Here is a 19,685-nt window from a genome sequence, read left to right on the forward strand (position 1 = left end):
CTCACTTCGGGTATTCGACCAGCAGGTATATGCGAGCAGTTGCAGCAGTGGAACGTCCTACCCTAATATGACGACATATCTCGTAAGCCCCAATTAGTGAATATTCTGAAACTATGACGATTAATGAGAGTGTGGTGTTCAGAGGCTATAAAATCGGATGGCCTGCTGATGGAGACAATTATAGAGATATGGTGTGACGCAAGAGAAGCGACGGGTCGCCAGGTGAAGTCATTTGGCAGACAACGTGACTCACCGCTTATTCTGACCGTGCATAACGTCGAGGTATCAATCTGCTACAGCAACCTGGTCATTTCCGAGGAGTGAATGCCAGACCTCATAAAAAAACTAAGAACAGTAGGTTATTAGCTTCCACAAGCGGAGTAATAATGGGCAAATAACCTGTATTACAACTATTAGTCGGCAGAATGTATTGTTAAGTAGTTCCACTTCTGTCTGCTACCCCCATATATTACATGTACGGGTCATTAGAGCCAGGCTCAAGTAAAATAGGTCTGTATTGAACAGACTGGTACAATAGGAAAGCTAATCTCCCACCTTCTCTTCTAGTGCGATCCTTCCTCAGTACGTTGTAACCATCACAACGCTGTAAGCTGCAGTTAAGCGTGTACGGTTGCTGTTTGAGGGGTCTGCGGAGGAGTCTCGTATTATGATGACTTAATGGGGACAGAGTTCCCGCAGCATTAGAGCTGGTAAACAATCGATGACACTCTCGATATTATCGATACTTTATTTTGAATGTCACTATTGATTGATAGTTTTTTCAATCGATATTATCGGACAAAACTGAATTGGCTAAATTTTCAATGTATATTTGGGTATATATCATTCCGCCATGGTATTTATTAAGAATTCATGGATACTTCCAAACCAAAATGTTAGTATTCAATTGTTTTCTAATACATAGTACGTTTACATATAACCGGATTTCAAATTTTCATAAAGAAGATTAACCCGGTAAAAATCTATAATATAAACATGCTATATGACTACATTAGAATGCATATCAGCGTTTTGAGATCCAGATTTTTTTTCAATATAGTGGAGCAGACGTAGAATGGGTAATTTTACTACGATAAAATGTTTGTTCTTTATAATTCGAAAAAATAGTAAAAATAATAGATTCTTGAAGTTCTGAAGCAGACATATTTTTAAAAAATGTGAAAATGTTTCTAAACAGCTGAAAATACCCTATAGCATTTGGAACCATTATATGGGAACTATAACCAAAATCGGACCTACAAAGTTGAATTTTGCGGTTTTAACGGGTTTTCTTCACCAGGAACCAATACTGGAAAGTTAAGATCTACAAATATTTTTGTCACCTCTTTCCACTGAGTGTTGAAACGAAAGGGCGATAGTATCGATACTATCGAAATGAAATGAAAATATCGAAACTATCAAATGTTGGGGATATCGATTATTTGCCAGCTCTACGCAGCATGCAGCAACATAGTCCCTCACATGGACTCGTCGAGAGCAACCCCAATGATGCACCTCAACCCAACATCTATTTCATATCTCAAAGTTTGAGTGGGGTAGATGCGAATGTGACAAACCGAGCCAATTTGGTACTGGGGTTTCCTCTGTCTCGGCACGGCCCAAAATAATCCGGAGCATCCTTTCCGGAATATGCTTCTCCCAACATAGAAAAACGATACGATACGATGTTTGGACGAAATCCATTTCAAAGAATTTGGAATCGACTTGGTACGACACTTAGTGTCCGACCGTATATCTGTCTGGTGCGCACGATCAAACTTCGATCAAGTTTCTTTGGTACGTCCTCCATAAAGGAACTGCACACAATGACTCCAAGGATGTAAAAGATTTGGTCTAAACTCTTAACATGTTAATGTTTCTTTCACACATATGTATATCAGGCACGCAAATCATCCTGGCGAGGGTAGCTATTATGACAAGGGCAAGTTCGTACTTCCTGAGATAATGTCCCAAAACTACAAAAACCTAAAATTATTGATAGGCAACAATAACTTATAATTGTTCCACAAACATCCCAGATGGGACAAGGGAGACTTCTCTCATATCAATGAGTGCACGCCGATTCATATTGCTTTAATGATATGGGACCTACTTTTATTGCCGAGTCCGAACGGCGTGTCTTACGACACCACTGGTAGAGAAGTTTTTCATGGCTTAAATACTCAGGAAATATCGCAAGCATTACTGAGGGGGAATTTTGCCACCGTTGAAAATGTTGATGTTGCTTGGCCTGGGATTCGAACCGCAGACCTTTTGAGTGCAAGGCGGACGTGCTAACCATTGCACCACGGTGGCCCCCAGGCAACAATAACTTACGATCGGTTAATTGATCCAAACGATACAAAAACACTGCATTTTTTGTTCCTAGTATCAATTACATTTTTTGCATTTAAAGTACTGAGAAAACTTCTCATAAAAAAAAACAGCTCAAAATTCATAGGAAAAATGTATCACAAATTTCATCATCTGGTTCCTCTCGTTATCGCTTTTATTTTCATCCGATTCCCATTCTCTCTAGTCTTCTTATTTTCTTCAAACGAAAAAAGTTATTTTCTTACTTAAAAAAGTTGAGATGCCATTTCAGATGGCATCTTTTGTTTGAGTTTTCTGATGAAATCAATCTCTGTTCGAGTAAGAAAAGCGAACAAAAAAAGGGGAAAGAAGCACGAAGTAAAGCAATCAAAGCCGGCTAACATATGGACAAATGTTCTTAAGTTTTATTGCAATTCCGTGAAAGAACTCAACGCAAAATGTGATTAAAGATGACTGGCTGACTGACTGACTACCTACCTACCTACGTTCGCGTAAAGTTGTTTTCATACAAAAACAACAACAACAAAAATTAAAATCAATTCTCAGGAACCACCAGAAACAGAAAACGCAAAAGCGAAAAGGCTTTTTTTCAAGTACTGCCAGAGAAGAAGAAGACCTTCATAGTAATTCAGTTTAATTGTAAATAATATTCATGGAATAATGAATGAAAATAAAAAGAAAAAGAAAACAACAAATAAAATGAAGACGATGGAATGGAATAATCGAATTTCGCATAGCAATTGTTTGGAAAATAATAATGACAAACAAATTATAGATATTTACTTTGAACATGGCACGGCATGGAGGTATCCACGACAATTCGATGATTGGTGGTGGTGGTAATGTTTAATTAAGTTTTCATGCTACGAATTGATTTACAAATTATTTTCATATTTAAATACACAATTTAACTACGCTTTGTTGAAAAAATCTTCCGGTTATGAAAACAATAGTTTGAATTGAATATTTATTATTCGGTTAATTAATATTCGATTTCCTTGATTGGAACATGTGGAGAATGCTGTGGTCGGGGTGGGTACCTTTTAGAATTGATGTCCCACAAGTCATCACATCCACCACACACAAACTTCGGTGAGATAAAATAGATGTCGGCAGTGCAAAGGTTAAATTGCACTCGTGCATGTGAGGGACTACGACTGGGACTATGATGCTGTATGCTGCAAGAACACATCCCCCAGTGAGTCATCATCGCCATCAGGATACCAGACTCCTCCGCAGTCCCACCAACAGTAACCACACACTTAGCACTTCATACCAGTTGTTACTGTTCCAATTCCTGGGAATGCATAAATTTTGTTATTTAATTACAAAGGACTCCGAGGTATGATCGAGGAAATAGTGGACTAAGAGTCGGTAGAATATCAAGGTCGCTACGGTACAAGAAACCAAGCTCAACAACAACTGCAGCTTACAACGTTATGATGGTTAAAATGCACTGAAGAAGGATCGCACCAGAAGTGGAATTGGGGTACTAGCTTCCCTGTCGCACCACTATATTCAATACACACCTATCTCGCTTAAGCCTGGCTCTAATGACCCGTATATGGAATGTATGGGGTAGCAGTAACGTGTGGAACCACTGGGGTCAACTGGGTGTAGCTGCTGAACGTATACATCCCGCCGATAAATAACTGTACTCCAGGTTAAAGGCCTAACATTAGCCCGCTTTTGGAAGGTCATAACCGTCTGGTCTTGGGCACTTCAATGCTCATCATGAATTGTGGCATTCGTTGCTCGGAAACGACCAGAGGGCGACTGAGCAGATTGATAGCTCTACGTTTTGCACGGTCAATGAGGACGCTCTACCAGAATTAGCGGAGAGTGTCAGAGTTCGCCAGATATAACCATCGTGTCATTCTTCATTGACCGTGCATAACTTAGAGCTATCAATCTGCTACAACATTCTGGTCGTTTCCGAGGAGTGAATGTCAGTCCTCATAAAAAAAATTCAGGGAGTTCACCAATCACAGTCCTTCCTTCTCATGTTCCGGTAGCGAAAAGGATGTTCGGGGACATAATCACCTGCTGGTCGAATACCAGATGTAAGACCAAATTTCCCGGATGAGGCGGCGGGACTAGTAAATGAGCCAACCCTAGTGACCCCAGAGTTAGGGAGATGACACTGGAAGTTAATAGGTTGGCCGGTGAGCACAAACAGAAGGAGTGGCTGGATCATCTGAAGAGTTTCAACATTTGAGGCGGAATTGGTGACTTGTGGGTAATGCTTAAGACACTCTCGAACCCTGGAAAGAAGGAAGATAGGACCACTGCCACATTTTTTGGCGTCATGCTGATTGATCCGAAGAGGTGTGCAAGTTATTTTAATCGACAATTTGTCGAGCACCCCAGAAGTGACCAGGCCGAGGAGAAACAACCACAATTTAGTATGGATGATGTAGCAAATGTTATAAGGAACGCCTAATCATCCAAAGCATTATGCCCAGTCGGTATCTCCACGGTAATGTTGAAGCAGCTGTATGAGCAGGGAGTTGAATATCTTACGAAAGTTCTCAACCTAGCTCGCAAGCCACCCATATCATGTCCGAAGTCCGGAAAATGGGCATGGTGTTCCAGCTACCGAAGACAATCAAGGATGCCAGCAAAGGTGAATCGTACAAGGCGATTTTGCTTTTGTTGTCCATAGCAAAGACTCTTGAGCCTTTACTTGTCCCCAGCCAGTATCAGGAATAGCTATTCAATTGCCGATCATCAGCATGGGTTCCGTAAGCAGCACAACACTACAAAACATCGCTGCATGCCATCTCCACACACATTAGCCGAGGACTCAACCAGAACAAGCCGTGAGATGTGACAGTGTTGTTGGTGCCCTTCTTATCAAAAGCCTTTGATACTGTCAAGCACTCCGCGCTGTTTGAGGATATCGAGCAGACTACTACCCTCCGGCCAAGTATGGACGCCAGTCGTACGTGGAATTCAGAATTAAGAAGTTGAAGCCCCGGTCAATGGAAGCACACTTTCTTTCAGAAAGGGTCCAGAGAAGCACCTTTTTCTTGAGAAAGGGTCCAGAGAAGCACATTTTTCTTCAGAAAGGGTCCAGAGAAGCACATTTTCTTTCAGAAAGGGACCAGAGAAGCAAAGTATCTAGCAGAAATAATCCAGACAAACACTCTCTATAGAAGCACCCTTTCTTTCAGAAATGGTCCAGAGAAGCACACTTTCTTTCAGAAAAAGTCCACCATAGCACCCTTTTTTCAGAAATGGTCTAGAGAAGCACCTTTTCTTTCAGAAATGGTCTAGAGAAGCACCTTTTCTTTCAGAAAGGGTCTAGAGAAGCACCATTTCTTTCAGAAAGGGTCCAGAGAAACACCCCTTCTTTCAGAAAGGGTAGGGAGTAGCATCCTTTCTTTCAGAAAAAGTCCAGCGTAGCACTCTTTCTTTCAGAAATGGTCTAGAGAAGCACCTTTTCTTTCAGAAAGGGTTCAGAGAAGCACAATTTCTTTCAGAAACTGTCCAGAGAAGGGTGCTTCTCTTTCAGAATGGGTCCAGAGAAGCAACCTTTCATTCAGAATGGGTCCAGAAAAACAATCTTTCTTTCAGAAAGGGTCCAAAGAAACACCCTTTTTTCAGAAAGTGTCCAGAGAAGCACCCTTTCGTTTAGAAAGTGTCCAGAGAAGTACCCTTTTTTCAGAAAGGGTCCAGAAAAGCAAACTATCTCTCAGAAATGATCCAGACAAGCACTCTCTATAGACGCACCCTTTCTCTCAGAAAGGTCCAGAGAAGCTCCCTTTCTTTCAGAAAGGTCCAGAGAAGCACCCTTTCTTTCAGAAATTGTCTAGAGAAGCACCCTTTCTTTCAGAAAAAGTTCACCGTGGCACTCTTTCTTTCAGAAATGGTCTAGAGAAGCACCTTTTCTTTCAGAAAGGGTCCAGAGAAGTACCCTTTCTTCCAGAAAGAGTCCAGAAAAACACCCTTTCTTTCAGAAAGTGTCCAGAGAAGCATCATTTCGTTTAGAAAGGGTCCAGAGAAGCAACCTTTCTTTCAGAAAGGGTCTAGAGTAGCACCGGTTCTTTCAGAAATGATCCAGACAAGCACTTTCTATAGAAGCACCCTTTCTTTCAGAAAGTGTCCAGAGAAGCAATTTCTCTTTCAGAAAGTGTCCAGAGAAGCATCTTTTCGGTTAGAAAGTGTCCAGAGAAGTACCCTTTCTTTCAGAGTGGGTCCAGAGAAACATCCATTCTTTCAGAAAGGGTCCAGAGGAGAACCCTTTGTTTCAGAAGGATCTGCAGAAGCACACTTCTTCCAGAACCGGTCCAGAAAAAACACTCTTTCTTTCAGAAAGGGTCCAGAAAAAACTCTTTCTTGCAGAAAGTGTCCAGAGAAGCATCCTTTCGGTTACAAAGTGTCCAGAAAAGTACCCTTTCTTTCAGAGTGGGTCCCGAGAAGCACCCTTTCTTTCAGAAATGGTCTAGAGAAGCACTCTTTCTTTCAGAAAAGGTCCAGAGAAACACCCTTTTTTTACCCTTTCTTTCAGAGTGGGTCCCGAGAAGCACCCTTTCTTTCAGAATGGGTCCAGAGAAGCACCGTTTCTTTTAGAAAGGGTCCAGAGAAGCACCCTTTCTTTCAGAAACGGGCCAGAGGAGCACCCTTTCTTTCAGAAAGAGTCCAGAGAAGCACCCATTCTTTCAGAATGGGTCCAGAGAAGTACCCTTTCTTCCAGAAAGAGTCTAGAAAAACACTCTTTCTTTCAGAAAGTGTCCAGAGAAGAAACCTTACGGTTAGAAAGTGTCCAGAGAAGTACCCTTTCTTTCAGAGTGGGTCCAGAGAAACACCCTTTCTTTCAGAAATGGTCTAGAGAAACATATTTTCTTTCAGAAAGGGTCCAGAGAAACACCCTTTCTCACCCTTTCTTTCAGAAGGGTCTGCAGAAGCGCACTTTCTTCCAGAAAGGGTCCAGAAAAACTCTTTCTTTGAAAAAGGGTCCAGAGAAGTACCCTTTCTTCCAGAAGGAGTCCATAAAACACTCTTTCTTTCAGAAAGTTTCCAGAGAAGCATCCTTCTCTTTCTTTCAGAAATGCTCTAGAGAAAGGGTCCAGAGAAGCACCCTTTCTTTCAGAAATGGTCCAGAGAAGCACCCTTTCTTTCAGAAAGGGTCCAGAAAACACCCTTTCTTTCAAAAAGGGTCCAGAGAAGCACAATTTCTTTCAGATAGGGTCCAGAGAAGCACACTTTCATTCAGAAACTGTCCAGAGAAGCACTCTTTCTTTCAGAATGGGTCCAGAGAAGCACCCTTTCTTCCAGAAAGTGTCCAGAAAAACACCCTTTCTTTCTGAATGGGTCCAGACAAGCACCCTTTTCCAGAAAGGGTCCAGAGAAGCACCTTTCTTTCAGAAAGAGTCCTGAGAAGAACCTTTCTTTCAGAAAGGGTCCAGAGAAGCACCCTTTCTTTCAGAAACGGTCCAGAGAAGCTCTCATTCTTTCAGAAAGGGTCCAGAGAAGCACCCTTTCTTTCAGAGATGGTTCAGAGAAGCACCTTTTCTTTCAGAATGGGTCCATAGAAGCACCCTTTCTTTTAGAAAGGGTCTGCAGAAGCACACTTTCTTTCAGAATAGGTCCAGACAAGCACCCTCTTTTTCGGAAAGGTCCAGAGAAGCACCTTTCTTTCAGAAAGAGTCCAGAGAAGCACCTTTCTTTCAGAAAGGGTCCAGAGAAGCACCCTTTCTTTCAGAAAGGGACCAGAGAAGCAAAGTATCTTGCAGAAATAATCCAGACAAACACTCTCTATAGAAGCACCCTTTCCTGGTCCAGAGAAGCATCCTTTCTTTCAGAAAAAATCCACCGTAGCACTCTTTTTTTCAGAAATGGTCTAGAGAAGCTCCTTTTCTTTCAGAAAGGGTTCAGAGAAGCACAATTTCTTTCAGAAACTGTCCAGAGAAGCACCCTTTCTTTCAGAATGGGTCCAGAGAAGCCCTCTTTCTTTCAGAAATGGTCTAGAGAAACCCTCTTTCTTTCAGAAAAGGTCTAGAGAAGCATCTTTACTTTCAGAAAGGGTCCAGAGAAACACCCTTTCGTTTATAAAGTGTCCATAGAAGCACCGTTTCTTTCAGAATGGGTCCAGAGAAGCAACCTTTCATTCAGAATGGGCCCTGAAAAGCACCCTTTCGTTTAGAAATTGTCCAGAGAAGTACCCTTTCTTTAAGAAAGGCTCCAGAGGAAGCACCATTTCTTTCAGAAACGGTCCAGAGAAGCACCCTTTCTTTCAGAAACGGTCCAGAGAAGCACCCTTTCTTTCAGAAAGGGTCCAGAGAAGCACTCTTTCTTTCAGAAATGGTCTAGAGAAACCCTCTTTCTTTCAGAAACGGTCTAGAGAAGCACCTTTTCTTTCAGAATGGGTCCAGAGAAGCGACCTTTCATTCAGAATGGGCCCAGAGAAGCACCCTTTCTTTCAGAAAGGCTGCAGAGAAGAACCCTTTTTTCAGAATGGTCTGCAGAAGCACACTTTTTTTCAGAATGGGTCCAGAGAAGCAACCTTTCATTCAGAATGGGCCCAGAGAAGCACCCTTTCTTTCAGAAAGGGTCCAGAGAAGAACCCTTTTTTCAGAAGGGTCTGCAGAAGCACACTTTCTTTCAGAATGGGTCCAGAGAAGCAACCTTTCATTCAGAATGGGCCCAGAGAAGCACCCTTTCTTTCAGAAAGGGTCCAGAGAAGAACCCTTTTTTCAGAAGGGTCTGCAGAAGCACACTTTCTTCCAGAAAGGGTCCAGAAAAACACTCTTTCTTCCAGAAAGGGTCCAGAGAAGTACCCTTTCTTCCAGAAAGAGTCGAGAAAAACACTCTTTCTTTCAGAAAGTGTACAGAGAAGCATCCTTTCGTTTAGAAATTGTCCAGAGAAGTACCCCTTCTTTCAGAAAGGGTCCAGAAAAGCACCCTTTCTTTCAGAAACGGTCCAGAGAAGCACCCTTTCTTTCAGAATGGGTCCAGAGAAGCAACCTTTCATTCAGAATGGGTCCAGAGAAGCACCCTTTCTTTCAGAAAGGGTATGCAGAAGCACCCTTTCTTTCAGAAAGAGTACATAGAAGCATCCTTTCGTTTAGAAATTGTCCAGAGAAGTACCCTTTTTCTTTCAGAAAGGCTGCAGAGAAGCACTCTTTCTTTCAGAAACGGTCCAGAGAAGAAAGAGTACATAGAAGCATCCTTTCGTTTAGAAATTGTCCAGAGAAGTACCCTTTTTCTTTCAGAAAGGCTCCAGAGAAGCACTCTTTCTTTCAGAAACGGTCCAGAAAAACACATTTTCTTTCAGAAAGTGTCCAGAAAAACACCCTTTCTTTCAAAGAAGGTCCAGAGAAGCATGTTTTCTTTCAGAAAGAGTCCATAGAAGCACGCTTTCTTACAAAAAGTTTCTACAGAAGCATCCTTCAACTCAAGAATTAAATCCCAATTGTCATTGAATCGCAATTGTCAATAAAAATATGCAAGTTTTCGGCAAACTTCTAACATTGCGACTTAAATTTCAAGTTAATCGAGATATCTCACCATCATCCGATTGTCTTCCAAAAACAACAAAACAGAAAGAGATTTTTAGCCAATAACAAACAGTTCCAATGAATATGAAAATAAATACAAATTTATCGTGGAATTTCATCATCTTCAGTCTCCATAATTCATAATTTTTTTTTCACACCAACAACAACAATAGCAAAATTCTGAAATTTCCCTTTAAAACAAATAGAAGAATTGATGGCGTGTTTCATTCATTTACCTTTAACTCTGTATTACCAGAAATGATGAATTTCTGTGAATGCGGGTGGTGCAACGGCGCAAGGTATACACCAACCAGCCAACCAATAACAGCACCAGGTTTCCAAGTAAATTAATTCTGAAAACCCTGTGAGTTGTGTGGTCGTCGTCGTTTGTTCAACGTTCGATTGTGTGTACGTTTGATTCTATCGCTCGCACTGATTACAATCTTCGAGGAATTTGCCTCACCAATGCTGTCGCTTCCATTGGCTATTAAAAGGTAATGTCCACAAACATACACAGGAATAGTGGTGACGCATTCATAATTGGTTGCATTTATGGGAGATATAAACATCTTAACACGAGTTGGGAAGAGGATATTCTGGCAAATGTGAGTGTGTGGGAAGATTATTTGCGTGCGTGTGTGTCCAAAAGTCAAGCTTTATTCTTGAAAATGCTGATTGTTGTCTGATGATTAGTTGGATGTGAGATAGTACACAGGTGGCCATTAGAGGGTTTTGCCCAAATGTCAACCATGACGCAAAGGAATTTCAACTAATATGACGTCAATATTCCAAATTTGGTCAACAGAGTTTGATTGTTTGGTATTGCGACGGTTTATATTTAGAAACACGTGGAGCGAAGTAGAAAAGGAAACACATTTGCAACAATGCCTATTTCAAGGACCGAACTTGTGTCTAAAAATAAAACACACACTTTCTAAAGTTTGGTAATTTTGTTGTTGTAGAAACGCAAATATGTTCGTTCGTATATTTTCGTATATTGTCCTCTGTGTCCAGATTCAAAAATTCTTCAACATGAACTGGCTGCATCCATAGAGAATCGGGAGGCAGGTGAGTGGGTTTACCTGGACAATTAATCAAGTGTAACATGTTGTGTGGTCCCAATTCACATGCAGCGTAGGTGTTTGGTATCATGACATCAATTCGGACCCAATATGAATTGAGCCATGGCAGTAGTTCTTCTGCTGCGATGGAGTTTCTGAGTACGGCATTCACAGCATACCTTTATACCGCCTGCGCAACTGTATCAGTGTGAATGTCATTTAGGCCTGCCTGATAGGTTCGTTGATCTAAAAGTTCTCGATTGTACCTTTGGACCCCTCTCTCTCTAGATCATAAAAACCTCTCCTGATGTACGTGGGGGGAAAAGTCTGTCAACAAGATTGTGGCAGGGATGACCACGACGATAACACCCAAGCAGCGACAACATATTGTTGTGCTGATGTACCGGTAAAATATTCGTCTGCTCATGATGATAGTTTGAATATTTGCTAACATTTGCATTCCAGATTGGCTCCATATAGCTTACCACAGACCTACCTATTGCTTGATAAGAGGTCAACAAGGTTACTGTGTCAGCCCCACAGGTGCTGGTCGGTAGGCCAGCGACTTGACAACCGTGTTCATACTCCTGATCTTGTCGCAAATAGATGTGGCATGCACGGACGACTTAAACATGCTTTTGAATGCTACTACTAATATCTTGGGGTAGTTAGTGGTCGGAATTAGGGCTTCATCGACCAATATGTTGAGGCCGTCCAGGTAGTGAACAGATAGTGAACATCGATTTAGCGTCACATATTTTCATATTCCTCAGACGGGAGCCACCGTCGTACAGTGGTAAGCATGTCCACATTGCACTCAGAAGGTTTGCGATTCAATCCCTGACCAGAACATCAAAATTTTCGGCTGTGGCAAATCCCCTCAGAGTAATGTTGGCTTACATTTCCTGAGTATTTCAGCCACGAAAAATGTCTCTGCAAAGTGGTGTCGTATGGACTCGGCGGAAAAAAGTAGGTACTATATCATTGAGCCAATATGAATCGGCGTGCACTCATTGCTATGAGTCTCCCCAGTCCCTTGATGTTGTTGGTGCATTTCAGGTGACGATATGTATGTATGGAGTTGGTGGACAATGTGGCAGCGGAATATCTCAACTATCGCGCCTATCAATCAAAAAACCTACCACATATGTATGCCACCGACGATAGGACCCAACGCCAAGATTGTACAATCATCCGCATACATTACGATCTTATGCCGTCGGGAAAGGTTGAGGTTAAACAGTTCCGAAGATATCACCCCGCTTTGGGGAACTCCCTTTTCCACTCTACTGAACTTAGACTTCTTATTTATGAATAGAGAGCGGAATTTTATGCAACTCCTATTTTTGATCTGATTAATGTCGGATTTTGGGACTGGGCATATTTTTGGATTCTGATTAAATTGCAATCGAAAGATATCACATATGCAAAAATATGCAAAAACATAAATTATGCATGTAAAAATGTTTAAGTGTAAATTTTTTTCTGTTTAAAATTCTCTTCAGACAAATCAGCCATAACCTTCAAAATACCGAAAATCGTGAGGTATCATTCTATGGAGTCTATATGAAGGCCTGGACATATGCCGACAAATTTTAAGTGGAAAGTTGTATACCCCCAACGAAAACTTAATACCAAATTTCAGCCATTTCGGAGGGATATTGAGGCGGCAAGCTTCAAAATAGAGAAAATCGGGAGGTACTGTTATATGGGAGCTATATGAAGAGGTGGAGCTATACCGACAAATTTCAAGTGGAAAGTTTTATACCCCCAACGAAGACTAAATACCAAATTTCAGTCATTTCGGTTGGATAATGAGGCCGCAACCTTCAAAATAGAGAAAATCGGGAGGTACTGTTATATGGGAGCTATATGAAGACGTGGGCCTACACCTACAAATTTCCGGTCGAAAGTTTTATACCTCTATGGGGGCTATATGAAGAGGTGGACCTATACCGACAAATTTCAAGTGGAAAGTTTTATACCCGCAACGAAGATTAAATACCAAATGTCAGTCATTTTGGTGGGATATTGAGGCCACAACCATCAAAATACCGAAAACCGTGAGGTACCGTTCTATGGGGGCTATATGAAGAGGTGGACCTATGCCGACAAATTTCCGTGGAAAGTTTTATACCCCCCAACGAAGGTTAAATACAAAATTTCATCCATTTCAGTGGTATATTAAGGCCACAACCTTCAAAATACTGGAAATCGGGAGGTATTGTTCTATGGGAGCTATATGAAGACGTGGACCTATACCGACAAATTTCAGGTTTAAGGTTTTATGCCCCCAACGAAGACTAAATACGAAATTCAGTCATTTCGGTGGGATAATTAGGCCGCAACCTTCAAAATACCGAAAATCGGGAGGTACCGTTCTATGGGGGCTATATGAAGACGTGGACCTATACCGACAAATTTCAAGTGGAAAGTTTTATACCCCCAAGGAAGACTTAATACCAAATTTCAGGCGTTTCGGTGGAATATTGAGGCCACAATCTTCAAAATACCGGAAATCGGGAGGTACGGTTCAATGGGGGCTATATGAAAACGTGTCTGTCCAATCAGATTTTCTCTACGACCATCCTAACCGTATATGCATTTGCATAGGATTCCGCTGTCTATTTATAAATTACGTCTTGTGCCCACATCTATAGTTTTTTTATCAACGCTTCAAAAACAGCTGAAGAGAAGTCTTCTCCATGTCCTCCAACAGTTTGGCATGGTTGACAGTATCTAAGGCCTTCGATAGGTCAAGAGCCACCATGGACTATTCGGTCGCATAGCTTGTTCTGGTTCAGTTCCCGAAATCCATGCTGATGTTGAACAATTGGGAAATTGAGGAAGTACTAGTGCCCCTAAAATCATCGCTAGCTGACGCTGTCGACAAAATGGAAGATCGTCCTGTATGGTTGGCCTCTGCTGGCATCCTCATCTGGCTTTAGTAGCGGAACCACCCTGCCAAATTTCTAAGCTCTGATACGATATGGGTGGCTAACGATAGATTGAGGACACTTGTTAAATACGCAACTCCGGCTTGATCCAGTTGCTTAAGAATTACCTTCTCAGCTGAGGGGGCTCTTATAAGGTATAGTACACTCCTCTTCGCCCTATCACTCTCGGGGTGCGCGCACCTCTTTGGATCTGTCACTGTCACGCCGTTGAAAGTCACAGCATTTCCATCATCCTTCTTTCCAGGACAGTTACCCTTACTTTACTTAATCCTGTACCAATGTTACATTGCTTTAGAAGGTCTAGACACTTTATCCCCTACAAGCCGTATGACTTCAAAAGTAAGTTCTCAAACTCAGGGTTCGTACAACGAAGTTCATCACGCTTATTTGATATCCCCGTTGTCTCTACTGAAAAAGTTGGCCCGATTTCGGGTATTCGACTCGCTGGCATGTAGAGAGCGGCTGCGGCTCTAAACATGTGATTGGTAAATTTTCTGAGCACTTGCCAATCAGCTTTTCCATGGTTCACAAAAGTACGGGGGTTAGAGGTTATAAAGTCGGTCTGAGACAAGGGATATAGCGATTTACCAGACGGCGAACTAATTTCGGGCATATAACGCAAGGCACAACTATTCGTCGACGGTTTGTACACATCAAGCATCTTTACCTAACAAGCAGTGCGTACAATTTGCACCACCATGTACTCACACACAACTTTTAAATTTTATTAGCTTCCGGATAAGAGTGCAATTATAATGACAGACAATTGAACAAGTGCCACCACACCACAACAACCATAAAAAACAACAGAAAATATTTATAGAACAAATTTTAACTACCGGATAGAGATACACGAGATTCATAAATCGGTCAACGACCAAAAACCATTCCATAACAGCCAAATGGCATTGTTGTTGTGGTGGTTTCTAATATTTCAATTCAAGTAAATGGATATTTTGTGCAACAACAATGCTTGTTGTTGTTAATTAATTATGAACCCGCACCCTATCTACCGCTGAACATCAAAAAACAAGGATGATTTAGTAGATTAAAATATCAGAAGCTTGATCACATCTCATAACGCACACATACAGTGCTGCTCAAAACATTTTTGCAAATGAAATTCTTCTTTAAAGATGCAAATTAAAGACATGTCTCGTATCGTTTCATATTGCTTGCAGCAGGTTGTTCTCAAGTCCCCTGTTACGACGTTAAGTTTTAGCGGAGGCAAGTCATTACTTCCTGAGATATTAAGTATCCAATTTATCTGAAACTGTGCACATCTTAATTTGTTTTTTTCAAATGTACATCAAGTTTCAACAACTTGAGGTACCTTTAAAATTTTCGCTTAAGTGCAGTTTAAGGCCTGTGATGATAGTGAAAGTTCTATCGTAGTTTTTAAGTAACACTTGACACTTAGTTTATACTGTTTTACATATTCCCTGACGATGCAATGTAACTCATTGTGAAATATTGGAAAACAATAATCACTAAAATCTTGCCCCCAAGCTCAAATAAAGTATTTTTTACTAGTCATTTTATGCTAAAATACGCAGCTTACCGTTAAAAAAATTTTATTTTAAATAAAAATTGGACTTACCTGAAAAATAAAAAAAACATAAATATTAGTTATTATAATAAAAAGTTTTATTTATAAACATTTTGTTGAAGTGTATATAAACCAATAAATGCCTAAAAAGCTGGAAGAGAAATGATGGACTTATTATAAGGACGAACCTAAAACCAATCAAGAAAAATCAATTTGTTGTTCTAAAATGAAAATCGGAGACACCTAATTGGCGTGACTCTTATTATTTCCAATCCATTACATCCATTACATTTAATCCCACAGTATAAGGGTGTAGCAAGCTTAATTGGTTGTAGAGCCAACATATAGGAACACAAACAAGTCAAGAATAAAAAAAAAAATTAGTCGGCTTTACGGACAACAAAACGCCCTCAGTTCAGTGACAACAACAACTTTCCTGTGCCGCGGGCATACGACACACACGTACCCTATAAACACATTCGTCCGGTTAACGCATTGTTTACGTTCCCACTCACACTACCGCAAGTTATAATCTGCAAATGTGTGATTTTGGCCATCACTGCCTCAGTGTATGACTGTGGAGTACTTCATGAATTGATGTGAGAGTATAGTACAACGGATAAGAAGATTAAAAATTCCATTTTGTATACCCTCAGCATTTATGCACTTTCATAATGGTTTTAGACCCCAAATATGTTTGGACGAAATCCGTTTTAGACAATTTGGAGTCGATTTGGCAATGTCCGATCGTCTGTCTGTCAGGCTGGTGCGCACAATAACTCTAGAAAGATGAAACGATTAGGTCCAAAATTTTACCGTTTTAATATTTTGTCCAAACTTAGTTTAAGTTGGAAGATGGGCCATCCTTCAGGTAACTCCCCCACAAAAGTTCGAAAATGTTGGGAAATTGTGTGCGTCCGATAACTCTTGAAGGTAGTAACCAATTTGGTCCATACTTTACACAGCGTAAAACTATTACCACACTTAGATGAGTTTCCAATATGGACTCAATCGGTCCACTCCTTCTGGGTCCTCCCACACAAAATTCCGGAAAAATTCAGTTTAGGACCTACTCTCGAATCGCTTTGATTTTTGTTGTAACAACTTGTATGCCCCCCACTTCCATAATAGACTATGTGGGTCCATTCCATTTTTGTCGGCAAGTTCATATTTCCAACCAGTAAGGAAAGGATCAAAGTCGGGCGGGGCCGACTATATGATACCCTACACCACTGTGAGTAGGTAAAATATATATGGGAGCTAAATCCAAATGTGAACAGATTACGATATAATTTGGCACATATATTTCTAGACCAAACACCGTCACACATTCCAAATTTCATCAAAATTAGACATACATAGCGTCTTTGGTGCATCAAATACCTTAAATCGGGCGAAAATATATATGGGAGCTATATCCAAATCCGAACCGATTTCGATAAAATTTGGGAGCTATATCGAAGTCTGAAGCGATTTCGATATAATTTGGCACATTTATCTATAGACCTAATTCCATCACACATTCCAAATTTCATCAAAATTGGACAGATACAGCGTGTTTGGTGCATCGAATACTTCAAATCGGCCGAAAATATATATGGGAGCTATATCCAAATCTGAACCGATTTTCACCAAAAGCAATAGCGTTCTTCACTAGGCTAAAAAAATGATTTTCCCCAATTTTCAGCCAAATCGAACAATAAATGCGACCTGTACTCTGCGAACGGACAAACAGACGGACGGACATAAATCGACTCAGAAAGTGATTCTATGCATATCCCTAGAAGGAACTATGGGTCTATCTCTTTTCCTTAGGCATGTTACATACAAATTCACTAACACATAATACCCTTACCACAGTGTGGTGTAGGGTATAAAAAGGGCCTCAAAATTATAACCCTAAATACTTTCTATATGTCCACAGATGAAAGTTTCAATCCTCCTAGGCTGAGGGAATATCTCTGTCGGCAAAGCTAACTGATACTTTTTTACTTATCTTCCTTAAAATTGTGTACTCAGGGAGTTTCGAAATTTCGTGGTCCTTTTTGGGCATATATACTTTCCGACCAAAATATCGAAACAGTTAGGGTATACAACTTCACGATTGTGGTCGTTGCTAATAAATGCGTATGTTGTGCTCATAAATTTGACTTCCATAAAAGCGCAAAAGTTTTGCACTTTTGTACAGAAGATACCGGAAAGAAGCGACCGATATAGTCCATTTTGGAAGTGAACCTAATTTTGGAAGTCATTCCTTTTAATAGTTATGATGTCAAGCCGTCAGAATATTGCTGACATGGCAATTGTTATGATTTCTTTTATTTAAACACTATATTGACATTAAAAATGGACGAAGAGCTTCGAAGAAATTCAAAACGACTCAAACAACAACGAATGTCATGTGAGAGGGACGGACGAACCAGCATACCACGTTAATGGTGTTGTCTTGGTTGGACTTAAGACTAGTTCTTTTTAGTTGGTTACAGTAAAATTCAGATATTTTGGACCATTCCTGACATAAAAATGGACCTATCCACGAAAAATAGAATATCGCTGTAAACAAGACCGCAAGAAGTACCATTGGTCAAAATGGGCAATGGCTCCTCGAACAGCCCTTAAACTATACTAATGTTGGACTTTTGTGAGGGATGTATCCGAAGATATTGTCCCAAATAGGCCCTCCCTCTTGGTACTTGATATACAGTTGCGTTCAAAATAATAGGAGCGTCCATACAAAAAAAAATATGTCAAAAAATATGGTTAAACTTATCCATTTTGGTTTATTTTAAATTTGTTTAACATTGTTGACATCCCAACAGTTAATTTATCAGCAGAAATGTGACAAACTGCTTTAAATTATTTACTGTTTACACCAACATTATAAATCGTGTTTAAAGTTTTTGTTCAAAAAAATAGGAGTGTGGAAGAAAAAGGAAGATAAAAATAGTTTTAGTTGAGTTTAGGATCAAAATTGTCAATATTTTAGTTAACAGTAGTAAATCCAATAGATTTTATGGGATTTGATTGTTGTTTGAAAACATAAGTCCTTTGGAGGTAGCCAAAAAACAGGCGATTGTCCTTGCAGAAATTTTTTCCATAAATTGAGGACTTATTGGGCAACTCAATGGATTTTGTAGACAAAAGCTTTAACGATTAGATGTGTTTGATGCTATGGATGTTATCTCTAACAATATATAATGATTGGTATCCCATAAAGTTGTGTATTTTGATTCTTGATCCAAGTTTAAGACAGTTTAGCCCTTAAGGTAAGGATCGTCCAAAAAAAATCGTATCTATAAGGAATTTATTCCCCAACCAAATAATATTTGGAAGTCCTTAGGGTGCTAACCTTGTGTATGCAATCAATTTCGCTTCTATTCAAAAAATGTTTAAAACGTGAACGGTTGAAATGTACTTTGAACCATTTAGTGATAGGCAGGCTGGGATTGCACTATGGTTGGTATACGCCGTAATATATTTTTCAATATAAACCTACGTTTTTCACTCAAAAATACTTTATTTTGGTTAGTTTCATTAGAAAACTGTTTATTATACGATGCAAAACCTGATAAAAATAATCTAAGGCCAGCTTCAAAAGTTTGTCTTTAAAGTTTCCTTCTCAACAAAGCATTTTGAAAAATGTCTCATATGTGTCAATCATCCAATTATTCAAAAATTAACCATATAATCAATTCTGCGTGCAGTTAAGATGCTAAAGACCTCTAAACATCACTTGATCCAGAAATTAATGCCTTATAGATACGCTTTTTTAACCGATCCTTACGCAAAGAGTTAATGGAAACCGGCTTTAACTTGGCTCAAGGATCAAAATATACGAATTTCCGGGATACCGATCATTATATATTGTTCGAGATAACAGCCAGAGAATCAAAAAGCTCTAATCACTAAAGTTCTGTCTACAAAATCGGTTGAGTTACCCAATAATTGCTTAATTTATGGAAAAAATCGGTGCAAGGACAATCACCTGTTTTTAGGCTACCTCCAAAAGAACCTATGTTTTCAAGCAGCCATCAAATCTCATAAAATCTATTGGATTCACTACTTTCAGTTAAAATATAGACAAGTTTGATCTTAAACTCAACTAAAAATATTTTTGTTGTCCTTATTCTTCCGCACTCCTATTTTTTTGAACAACAAATTTGAAGGCGATTTATAATGTTGGTGTAAACAGTAACTAATTTAAAACAGATTACCACATTTCTGCTGATGAATTAACTGTTGGAATGTCCACAATGTTAAATAAATTCAAAATATTCGACCA

General features: G+C 40.0%; 1 protein-coding gene across 4 annotated transcripts in view; it reads right to left on the reverse strand.

The window, feature by feature from the left end:
* The window catches only part of Ptpmeg2 (Protein tyrosine phosphatase Meg2), a 326,150-nt gene that overhangs the window by 199,150 nt on the left and 107,315 nt on the right, over nucleotides 1-19,685 (reverse strand). The gene's annotated exons all lie outside the window — the stretch shown is intronic.

This window comes from Musca autumnalis, unplaced genomic scaffold (assembly GCF_047663935.1).
Source record: "Musca autumnalis isolate F117 unplaced genomic scaffold, ASM4766393v1 scaffold_3, whole genome shotgun sequence".
Lineage (NCBI taxonomy): Eukaryota > Metazoa > Arthropoda > Insecta > Diptera > Muscidae > Musca > Musca autumnalis.